This window comes from Nicotiana tabacum, chromosome 15 (assembly GCF_000715075.1).
Source record: "Nicotiana tabacum cultivar K326 chromosome 15, ASM71507v2, whole genome shotgun sequence".
NCBI lineage: Eukaryota > Viridiplantae > Streptophyta > Magnoliopsida > Solanales > Solanaceae > Nicotiana > Nicotiana tabacum.
In genome coordinates this window covers 47575807-47587011 of record NC_134094.1, presented here as the reverse complement: position 1 = coordinate 47587011, position 11205 = coordinate 47575807, and the positions used below count along the sequence as shown (strand labels likewise).

At 39.8% G+C, this 11205-nt stretch overlaps 1 non-coding gene across 1 annotated transcript; it reads right to left on the bottom strand.

Moving 5' to 3' along the window:
• Window positions 1–9325: 9325 nt before the first annotated feature.
• On the bottom strand, window positions 9326–9432 carry LOC142170016 (small nucleolar RNA R71). Its single transcript, XR_012699635.1, has one exon. It is a non-coding gene; the product is annotated as a small nucleolar RNA R71 (small nucleolar RNA).
• Between the last annotated feature and the right edge of the window lie 1773 nt (window positions 9433–11205).

Genomic DNA, 11205 nt, shown 5'->3' with positions numbered 1-11205 from the left:
TATTTCAAGAATGAATGATGTGTTAAAGATTTTCTATTGTGACTTAATTATTTTATACACCCTTCTTGGGTAAAAAACCTTGTATGAAATCAATGTAATCAAACACTTATTTCTCATATGATGAAACCTTATGAACCTACTCTTACTAAGGCCAAACGTACCAAACGGTTGATTGGAAGAGAACCCCTTGTACGAACTATTATCGTATTGGAAATCTAGAGTTATGGTATTGTGGATAAACCTCCACCCACATATATCGGGGTGAGGCGGCATGGCCGCTTTGTGTAGGGATTGTGGTATTGTGATACACCTACACCCGCATACATTGGGGTGAGGCGGCAAGGCTGCTTTATGTAGTGTTGAGGGTATCGTGATTGCACCTCCACCCGCATACATTGGGGGTGAGGCGACATGGCCGCTTTGTGTAAGTGTAGTTGTAGAGGATCCCCGACTTAAGAATTTATAAATGTTATTGAAAGCTTTTAATTAATTTGTTATGAATTTAACGGCTGACTAAGCCTTTTATTGTTACCATGATTCATCATATTCATGTTGTATTTCTATGTCCTTGAGTAGGTGTTTTGGTTTTCATATTAGTACTATTCCATATGCACTAACGTCCCTTTTGCCGGGGGAGCTGCATCTTCAATGGATGCAGGTGGTTCGTCAGCGGGTGATTTTGATCCTCGTTAGAAGTTACTCTCTAGTCAGCAGATTTTAGTGAGCCCTACTCTTTTTTGGGCTTCATATCATTTGACGTTGTACTTTATATTTGGAGGTATAGCTGGGGTCTTGTCACCGGCACTTCCATTCTTCCCTTCTGTTGTATGTAAAGGCTCCGTAGATAGATTGTGGGTGGTGTTTGATGTTAGGTAATGAACTAGAAGTGTTGGTATGTGGCAAACATGTTTTTTCATCAGATCTATAAACTTTTAATATTTTGAAGTGGTAAATGAATCTCTTTTGAATAATGGGAAACACTTGACTCTTCTCAGGTCTATTACTTGTACTCGGTTAAGCACTAGTCGTGCTCCCCGAGGTCGGGGCATGACAAGATGGAGGTTCAGGTTCATCAGTTTGTGATGGGATTGGAGTTGCACCTGCTTAATAACTGTATATCGGTCTCACTTCAGCCAGGCATGGATATTTCTCGTATTCAGGTACATGCTTAGGGTGTAGAGGAGCGGAAGCAGAAACAGAGGGTTGATCGTGAGATAGGGGCCAGAGTAAGAGAGCGAGATCTTTAGGTTCTTCTGGTGAATTTTGAGGTGGTTAGAGACAGCAGTACTCGAGGCATTCAGCCCTTCCATCGGCTAGTACACCCTCTCAGTTTGCCGGTAGGAGATTTGATCGCTCCACATATTCAGGGCCCAGTCAGAGTTCCAGGGCCTGTAGTTCTTAGTATAGGGGTGAGTCAAGTCAAATAAGGCCACCCTTTCTAGGATGTGCTCAGTGTAGTAAGCAGCATGTCGGGCAGTGCCTTATGAGGTGTGGTGTTTGTTATACTTATGGTTATCCATGCCATGTTATGAGAGATTGTCCGACGAGAGGTGGTGCAGGTATAGTTCAACCAGCGAGATCGATAGCTGGTTCATCATCATTAGTACGCCCCCTAGGAAAGGTTCACAGGCACGAGTCGGTCATGGTAGAGGCAGAAGTGGAGCATCTAGCTCGAGCCGTCCTCAAAACCACATGTATCCATTAGCGAGTCGGCAGGATCATGGGTCGTCACCTGATGTTGTTACAGTTTTATTATCAGTCTCCTCATATGATGTATATACATTAATTGATCCAGGTTTCACCTTATCGTACGTCACTCTGTTGGTTGCTAGTAAGTTTGGGATTGAATCTGAGGTTATTGAACCTTTTGAAGTGTCTAAATCTATTGCGGATCCAGTGATAGCTAGAGATGGTATTGTAGTAGTTCATTGTCGTTCTACAGTAGTAGACCTAATTGAGTTAGATATGTTAGAATTTGATGTTGTATTGGGTATAGATTGGTTGGCTTCTTGTTATGCTAACGTTGATTGTAGATCAAAGATGGTTCGGTTCCAATTTCCAGGGAAGCTAGTTCTGGAGTGGAAAGGTAAAACTGTATCGCCGAGAGGTAGGTTTATTTCCTATCACAAGGCAAGGAAGATGATCAGAAAGGGCTATATTTATCACTTAGTTCGGGTACATGATGTGAAAGAAGAGTAACTGACCCTTCAGTCTATCCCGGTGGTTAATGAGTTTCTCGATGTTTTTCCCGATGAGCTTCCAGGCCTTCCGGCAAAGCATGAGATTGAGTTTGCTATTGACATATTACCAAATACTCAGCTGATATCTATTCCTCCTTATAGAATGGCACCTGCAGAGCTGAGAGAGTTGAAAGAACAACTAAGGGATTTTCTTGAAAAAGGTTTTATCATACCAAGTACATTACCGTGGGGATAACCTGTGTTGTTTGTGAGAAAGAAAGATGGTTCCTTGTGGATGTGAATTAATTACAGGCAGTTGAATAAGGCGACAATCAAGAATAAGTACCCGCTCCAAAGGATTGATGATTTATATCATCAGTTTTCAGGGTGCCAGGTGTTTTTCGACGATATACTTGAGGTTTGGGTACCATCATGTAAGGGTTAAAGAGAAAGATATTCCTAAGACAACATTCAGTACCAGATACGAGCACTTTGAGTTTCGTATTATGTCGTTCGGTTGGACCAATGCCCCAGCAGTATTCATGGACTTGATGAACCATGTGTTCAGAACCTTTCTAGATCTATTTGTGATTGTATTTATAGTTGATACTTTGGTTTACTATCGTTCATAGGCTAGGAATGCATATCATTTGCGTATTGTGCTCAGCGTTCTACAAGATAGGAAGTTGTAGGCAAAATTCTCTAAATGTGAATTGTGGTTGAATTCTGTAGCATTCCTTGGTCATATTGTTTCAAGTGAGGGTATCCGGGTTGATACACAGAATATTGAGGCAGTGAAGATTTTGTCTAGACCCATGACACCAACGGAGGTTCGTAGCTTCCTGTGTTTGGCAGGTAATAACAGGAGATTTGTAGAGGGCTTTTCTTCTCTTTCCGCACCATTGACAAAGTTGACTCAGAAGGCAACTAAGTTTCAGTGGACTGATGCATGTGAGCGGAGTTTCCAAGCATTGAAAGACCGATTGACTTCAGCACCGGTTCTGACACTCCCGGAGGGAACCGATGGTTATGCTATCTATTGTGATGCTTCGAGCATTAGATTGGGTTGTGAACTGATGTAGTGTAGTAAGGTTGACGCTTATGCTTCTAGACAACTAAGAAAGCACAAGAAGAATTACCCGACCCACAATTTAGGGTTAGCCGCGGTGATTCATGCACTAAAGATATGGAGGCACTATTTGTATGGCATTCATGTTGATATCTATAAAGATCATAAGAGCCTTCAATATATCTTCAAGTAAAAGGAATTGAATTTATGTCAGAGGCGATGGTTGGAGCTACTGAAAGACTATGATGTTGATGTTTTATATCACCCAGGAAAGGCGAATGTAGTAGCCGATGCCCTCAGTCGTACATCAATGGGTAGCCTATCATATTTACAGCCATAGAAGAGTGAGATAGCCCATGAGATTCATTATCTAGCTAGTCTTAGAGTTGGATTACTTGATTCAGGTGATACTAGAGTTATTATTCTGGACTTGGCAACATCCTCTTTAGTAAATGACGTGAAGGAATGCCAGTATGAGGATCCTGTGCTAGCTCATTACAGAGATACAACCCCTCAAAAGGAGAAGACATTATTTGAGATTACAGGAGATGGAGTCCTCAGATATCGATGTCGATTATGCGTTCCTAATGTGGTAGGGATGCGCCGGCAGGTTATGGGAGAAACTCACTATTTTCACTATTTTGTTCATCCAGGAGTGACGAAGATGTATCATTATATCCAGGAAACATATTGGTAATGAAATGAAGAAGGATATAACAGAGTTTGTTGCTCAGTGCCCTAATTGTTAGCAGGTTAAGATTGAGCATCAGAAACCCTGTGGATTATTGCAGGCTATAGAGATTCCGACATGGAAATGGGAAGTAATTAATATAGATTTCATCATAGACTTACCTCGTACCCAGCGTAAGTTTGATTCTATATGAGTCATTGTTGATCGACTTATAATATCAGCCCATTTTCTGCATGCCATGACTACTTATTCAGCAGAGGATTATGCAAGGCTTAACATTAAGAAGATAGTATGACTTCATGGTGTCCCTATATCTATTGTCTCTGATAGAGGTGCTCAGTTTACAGCTAATTTCTGAAGGTCCTTCCAAAAAGGATTGGGGATTCAAGTAAGTTTTAGTGCTGCATTTCATCCCCAGACGGACGGTCAGGCTAAGCGTACTATTCAGACATTTGAGGATATGCTACGGGCTTGTGTGATAGACTTCAGGGGTAGATAGGATGATCATCTTCCGTTTATTGAGTTCACATAAAATAATAGCTATCATTCCAGCATTTAGATGGCTCCATACAAAGCTCTTTACAGACGAAAGTGTAGGTCACCTATTAGATGGTTCAAGGTTGGGAAAACTAAGTTAGTAGGACCAGAGTTGGTACAACGGGCAGTTGAGAAATTTAAGCTTATATAGGAAAGGCCATTAGCAGCTCAGAGTCGTCAGAAGTCCTATGTAGATAATCGATGACGAGACTTGGAGTTTTAGGTAGATGACTGGGTATTCCTAAATGTATCACCGATGAAAGATGTTATGAGATTCAGTAAGAAAAGAAAGCTTAGCACTCTGTATATTTGGCCTTATAAAATCATACGCAGAATAGGCCAGGTAGCATATGATTTAGACTTGCCTTCCAACTTGGAGTTCGTATCCAGTATTTTATATGTCTATGCTCCGTAAGTGTATCGGAGATCCTTCTAGAGTTATTCCATTCGACGATGTTCAGATCACAGAGGAGCTAGCATATGAGGAAGCTCTCATTGCTATACGAGATAGACAAGTTCGGAGATTGAGAACAAAGGACGTAACTTCGGTTAAATTACTTTGGAGAAACAAGAATGTGGAGGAGATGACTTGGGAAGCTGAACAGTTCATTCATACGAAGTTCAAATAAAAATATATAAGCATCTGAAGATGGGCCAATGCAAAGGTGCCAAGCTCGCACCTTTTTGACTTTTCAAAAGTGGAAATATATACCTTAAGTTTTCTTTTTCTTCATTTTTACATAGACCACGAATAGATAAGACCCATAAACTTACCCTTAAGTTTTCTACAAGGGTTTCAAAAAGGATTAACATCTCGGGTACGAAATCAAGAAGCGGTAACATTAGAACGTTCCCTATGGCGTAAGTATCATTATACCGTCTCTCTTTTTCTTTATAGTTTTAGTTTTGGAAGGTACTTCATAGTTAATAAAATGCCTACTTGCTGCATTTAAGCTTTTAAATCTCAAAGAAGGTTGATAAATTTGTTTCCTAATAGTTAGAACTCACGGGACGACGGTCAGAAGTCGTGAGTTCGATTTATTCTACTTGTAGTGGATTGTTTTGTATTCCACTCGTGTTGGAATCTTGTTTGCCAATTTATGGAGTTTGAAAAAATAAAGGGTGTGGAGAAAAGCCACATGTGGTATGATAGTGGGTTGGTCGCTCGTCGTTGCAATTTCAGGCTAATTGATAACTTGTTGATAGGGTGTGTTATAGTACATTGGGGATTTTTGATGTGTTAAAGGTGCCGAATTGTAGTTAGGTTGGTTTTGAGTTGCTGATTGTATTGTGTTGTTGTCTCGCCTATAGTAGGCTTGAGGAGGCTATAAAATCAGGGGAAATGCTGCCTGTTTTGTTATAGATTAAGTTACTCTCATTATATAAATGAGAGAGTCTTTCATAGCTTGACAATAGCTTCAATGTCATTGTTTTAGATTAAGGTGCAGTGATCTAAGTCTAGCATTGTTATTGGAGAGATTTGTATAAGGAATGTTAAGGCTATTCCTTCTTTCCTTTTGGCATGATCCATATGATACAACGAAACGAGCAAATACGCAACTTTCACAAATGACTCTATTTGTAGAAGTACTAGGGTTCACTATGTTTTTGATTCCCCATATGTCCCATTATTATATAGTCTGTTCATGTGTCTCAGAAAATACATAAGTGATAAAGTTTTTTTTGTGATATTAATCGAGGGCATATTGATCTTATGACATCTCGAGATATCTTATTGACCTACTTCTTATGCATTGCATTCATTTATACATGTACATTGACCCATGACCAGATGGCGCTATATACGCGTATATTATATGTATATAGGGTATGGGGAAAGGTTACAACATTATATACGCACCACCATCTGATCAGGTTATATACGTTGATGATTTCGCCCACTAAGGCAAGGATGATATGATGGGATGCCCTTAGAGGTTTGACGGCATTATGTACGCATATAAATATGCATGATATGATATTTATACGCATATGCATGACATTATAAATGTTTCATGATTCGAAGAGCTTTTCAGGCTTACAGGTTGAATCCTTTACTCCATGTTTCTTTCATGTCTTCTATATTCTGATTTGTATGCCTTACATACTCGATACATTATTCGTACTGACACCCCTATTTCCTGGGGGCCTGCGTTTCATGCCCGTAGGTGTAGGTAGACAGTCTAACGGCCTCCCTTCTTAGGATCCTTGCTCAGCGAGAGTTGGTATGCTCCGTTTGATCTGGAGCTGCCATTGGGTTTTGGTACGATATTGTTGTATACATATGTGGGTATGACGCGGCCCAGTCCTGTCCTTTATACAGTTGTACACTCTATTAGAGATCTGTAGACAGTCAGGTATAGTTGGATAGTATGTGGCCTTGTCGGCCTCTATGTTGATATATAGTTGTCCATAGTAGCCTTATCGGCTATCCCTACCGTATTCCGCATATATATATATATATATATATATATATATATATATATATATATATATATATGTGTGTGTGTGTGTATTTTGGGCATGTTTTCTCACGTATGTTATTCACATGTCTCAGCAGTTTATTGACAGATGTTATGCATGACCTACCCCTACTTCATGTTTATATCATAGACGTATGCTTAGGGGTGTTCGGCAGGTAGGAATCGGACACTGGTCATGGCCCATCAGTTTTTGTCGTGACATGGGGGATTGATGGTAGGCTATAATCTCATGTTCTAGTCGCTTATTACACTTTAATTTACTGCACTTTAATTGAGTTTGAGCTTTAATCGCTAGTGTTTTGCACTAATTGTGTGTTCTATGCCTTGTAGGAGTGATTCCGAGCTATGTAGATATTATGGAATGAATTCGAGTGATTTGGAGCTTTGAAGTCTGCGTAAACGCCCAAGGGAATAAGTCGGGATCACGTTCGGGGGTCGAGAACCACATAGGGATAGCTAAAAAACAAGCAACATCTGTACTCAGAGAAAATCTCACAGTCGCTGCTGCCCAATTTTCCTGAAGCCTGTTAGAACAAGCTCTCCGAAGTTTTCCACAACCACCCCGCATGGCTCGTTGTCCCATGCAGTGCGCCTGTGCAAATTTTATAGAGTTAGTATCTGGTTAGCGCAGGAAAAGGTGTTTTTGTCTGGCCCAACCCTAATTAGTATAAATACATATAAAAATATTATTTTATAGACTTTTGAGACATCTAAGACCTAAAAAGGATAGAGAGAAGGTGGATAAGCGAAAGTACAAGGAATGTATCATTCAATCGTCACTCAAGATAAGTGTTTGGATCGTTTTATGTTTTTCTTTATATTTGTGATGAATTACTCCATATCTATGGAGTAATTCTCTTTAGGGATTGATGGATTTGGTGTTTTGATATTTGTTTATGTATATTAACTCTAGTTTTTATTCATTGAATCGTTTTGGGTGTTTTAATTGTTGCCTCTATATTCATATGTTCATGTAATCGAGAGAGGCATACTTGTGATATCTTTGCATTTTCATGTTGGTTGAATTCATTAATTCTTCTTAGTAATCGAAAGAGGCTAGTTGAATTATTGTTTAGACCTAGTTAGGAGGATAATTGGGAGAGGTTCTCCTAAATACCAATCCACTACGAACTCTTGCATATATTCACCGAGCTTAAATTGGTTCACATTGTGAGGTCGAAACTTAATCGAGAGAGAAATTTCTACTAAACGTTTGAACTAATAATTGAGTGAATTCGAGAGACTCACTTGAACATTGGAAGTGAATTAACAAGAGTTAAATCCTAGACAATTATCTTGCACCTATCCAATCAATCCCTATTTTCTCACATTGATATCTTCTTTGCTAACTTATATTTTGATAGTCATTCGTCAATTAGCTTTAGATTCTTAGTTAGTTTTAGTTTTTTAATTACACAATTCTCAACTGTTGATCATATTGGATAGCAACAAAGCTATAAACTACGAAAATACGGTTTAACTCCAATCCATGTGGATACGATATTATATTATACTATATTCGACTAGCGAGCATATTTAAGTATGTCTTTTCCACTCATCAATTTTGGCGTTGTTGCCGGGGATTGGCAATCAATAGTGTTTAAAATAGTTTGTAGTGCTAATTCAAGACTTTTTTCTTGTTATTTTATTTTTCCCTTTTTACGTTTTGTGTTCTTTGATTGTACGCAGGCTACAGAATGTGCATGACTCGATCCTCTGGGAAGGAAGTACTCTCATACGAACCAGAAATCGAGAAACATTTGTGACCATTAAGGAAGGAAAGAAAACTCACTTAGAATATAGAGAAGGTTGGGCAATCCTCAACCAAAGAAATTATGGCGGGAGATGATATTAATGTTGATTTGGCTGCAAGAGAGGTAGCCCAGCAAAGAGAAAAAGTTGTAAGGGATGCCGAGGAAACACCTCTTCGGAATGCACAACTTGTCTATGAGGACGAGAGGGCTCGGAGAATTGTTCAGAATCAACCTTTGGGTGGTGGGAGATCACTTGGTGATTATGCTAGACCGGTCTACAACCAAGGCATATCAAGTGTTAGACCACCTCCAGTGGCTGCGAACAATTTCGAATTGAAGCAAGGGTTGCTCCAAACTCTACAAAACTGTTGTGTCTTCAGAGGGAAGCCAAACAAAGATCCAAATACACAGCTAATGGACTTTGAAGAAATTATGAACACCTTCCAATACAATGGTATTTCACAAGATGCAGTTTACTTAAGGGAATTCCCCTTCACTCTCAAAGACGATGCAAAGGAGTGGCTTCAAAGCTTGCCCCAGGGATCAATTAGAACATGGGAGGAGATGACCAGAAAACTCCTTGATAAATATTTCTCCTCAGTAAGATGGTCAAGTTTAGATGAGAAATCCATAACTTCTGCCAGAAAGAGAATGAAACCGTGTTTGAAGCATGGGAGAAGTTCAAGGAATTGGTTCGAAAGTGTCAACATAGCGGAATTAAACTTTAGATGCAAAGTGTCAACATAGCGGAATTAAACTTTAGATGCAACTCCAGGATTTTTGGGATGGTTTGACACCGGCCTCACGTAGAACATTGAGTAGTGCAGCTGGAGGTCCTTTGATGAAAAAGATGCCAGATAAGATAGTCACTATTCTCGATGAATTGTCTAAAGATACAAATCAATGGCCCTCTGAAAGTGCTGAAAGAAGAAGGCGAATGGTGTTCACCAGGTTGATGATAACACGTCTATGCATGTACTGCTTGATGCCATGGCGAAAGAGATAAGGAAGCTGACCTTAGCTTCAATACAAAGTGAGAATCATGCAGCTTGTGATATATGTGGAAGAGGACACCCTACTCATGAGTGTCAGGCCTCAACTGAGGAAGTAAATGCTTTGGGAAATTATAACTATAATGCAATGGTTCAGAAGTACCCCATTTTTTTCACGAAGTTCACCTAGGGGTAGTGCAAATACATGGCAACAATACAACTCCAAAGTCCAGGGACAAGGAGCTCCAGGCTTCTAAAATCAGCAAAGGTAGTAGTTTCAACCTCAACAATCCAATCAACCTGGGCTAGAAGATCTGATGAAGTCCTTTATTGTCAAGATATATGAGAGGTTAGATGCTCATGGTGCAGCTATCAAGGAACTTGGCACAGGGCTGCGAAACTTGGAGAAATAAGTGGGATAAATTGCCACCATATTGTCTGAAAAGATCCCAGGTACTTTGCCAGCTGATACTGAAAGAAACCCCAAGGAGACGGTAAATGATGTAACTCTCAGAAGTCGACAAGTAGTGTAAGAGCTCACCCCTATCTAGAAAGAGGTAGGACCTAAAAAAGAAAGTGTGGAGCAGCTCAAAAATAAAGTTGATGAGCAGAAGAAAGGCAAGAAGGGAACTGATAAAAAGAAGAAGGAAGAGAATTAAAGAAGGGGTGAATCTAATGAGAGCGAGCATATGCCCTCTCTACCTTTTCCCCAAAAGCTATATAGAGAAAAACTGGACAAGCAATTTGAGAAATTTCTATATATGCTGAGACATGTTAATGTAAACTTGCCATTCAAAGAGGTGCTCTCCCAAATGCCAGCTTATGCTAAGTTTTTGAAGGAAATCCTAACAAAGAAGAGAAAGATAGAAGAAACATCAGTAGTCAAGCTCACAGAGCATTGCATTGCAATCTTGCAGAACAAACTCCCACAAAAGTGTAGAGATCCAGGGAGTTTTACTATACCTTGCTCGTTAAGCACTCCTAATTTTGATAAGTCTTTGTGTGATTCTGGTGCCTCATTTAATTTAAAGCCTTGGCCTATTTATAGAAAACTGTAGAATGAGCTTGGAGAGATAAGGTCTGCACCAATATCTTTGCAGCTGGTAGACCAAACAACTATAATACCCGAAGGGATAGTGTTAGATGTCTTAGTTTGGGTAGATAAGTTTGTATTTCCAGTAGACTTTATAGTGGTGAAGATGAAGGAGAACAAGGAGATACCCCTAATCTTCGGAAGACCATTCTTAACAACAAGTAGAGCAATTTTAGATATACATGATAGAAAACTGATGCTTAGAGTGAGTGAAGAAACCGTGACATTCGAGATAAATGTAGAGACGAGGGTGATAAAGGAGAAGCCAGCTTCAAGTGTTGAGTGGAAAGTGAAGATTTCGAATTAGAAGGCTGCAGTGAAAGAAAAGTGTGGGGTGTACCCCAAGAAGGCTGAGAAGAAGCTGTTCGCATGGATATGTGCATTGGTTCGGGCGCGTTGAATGGAG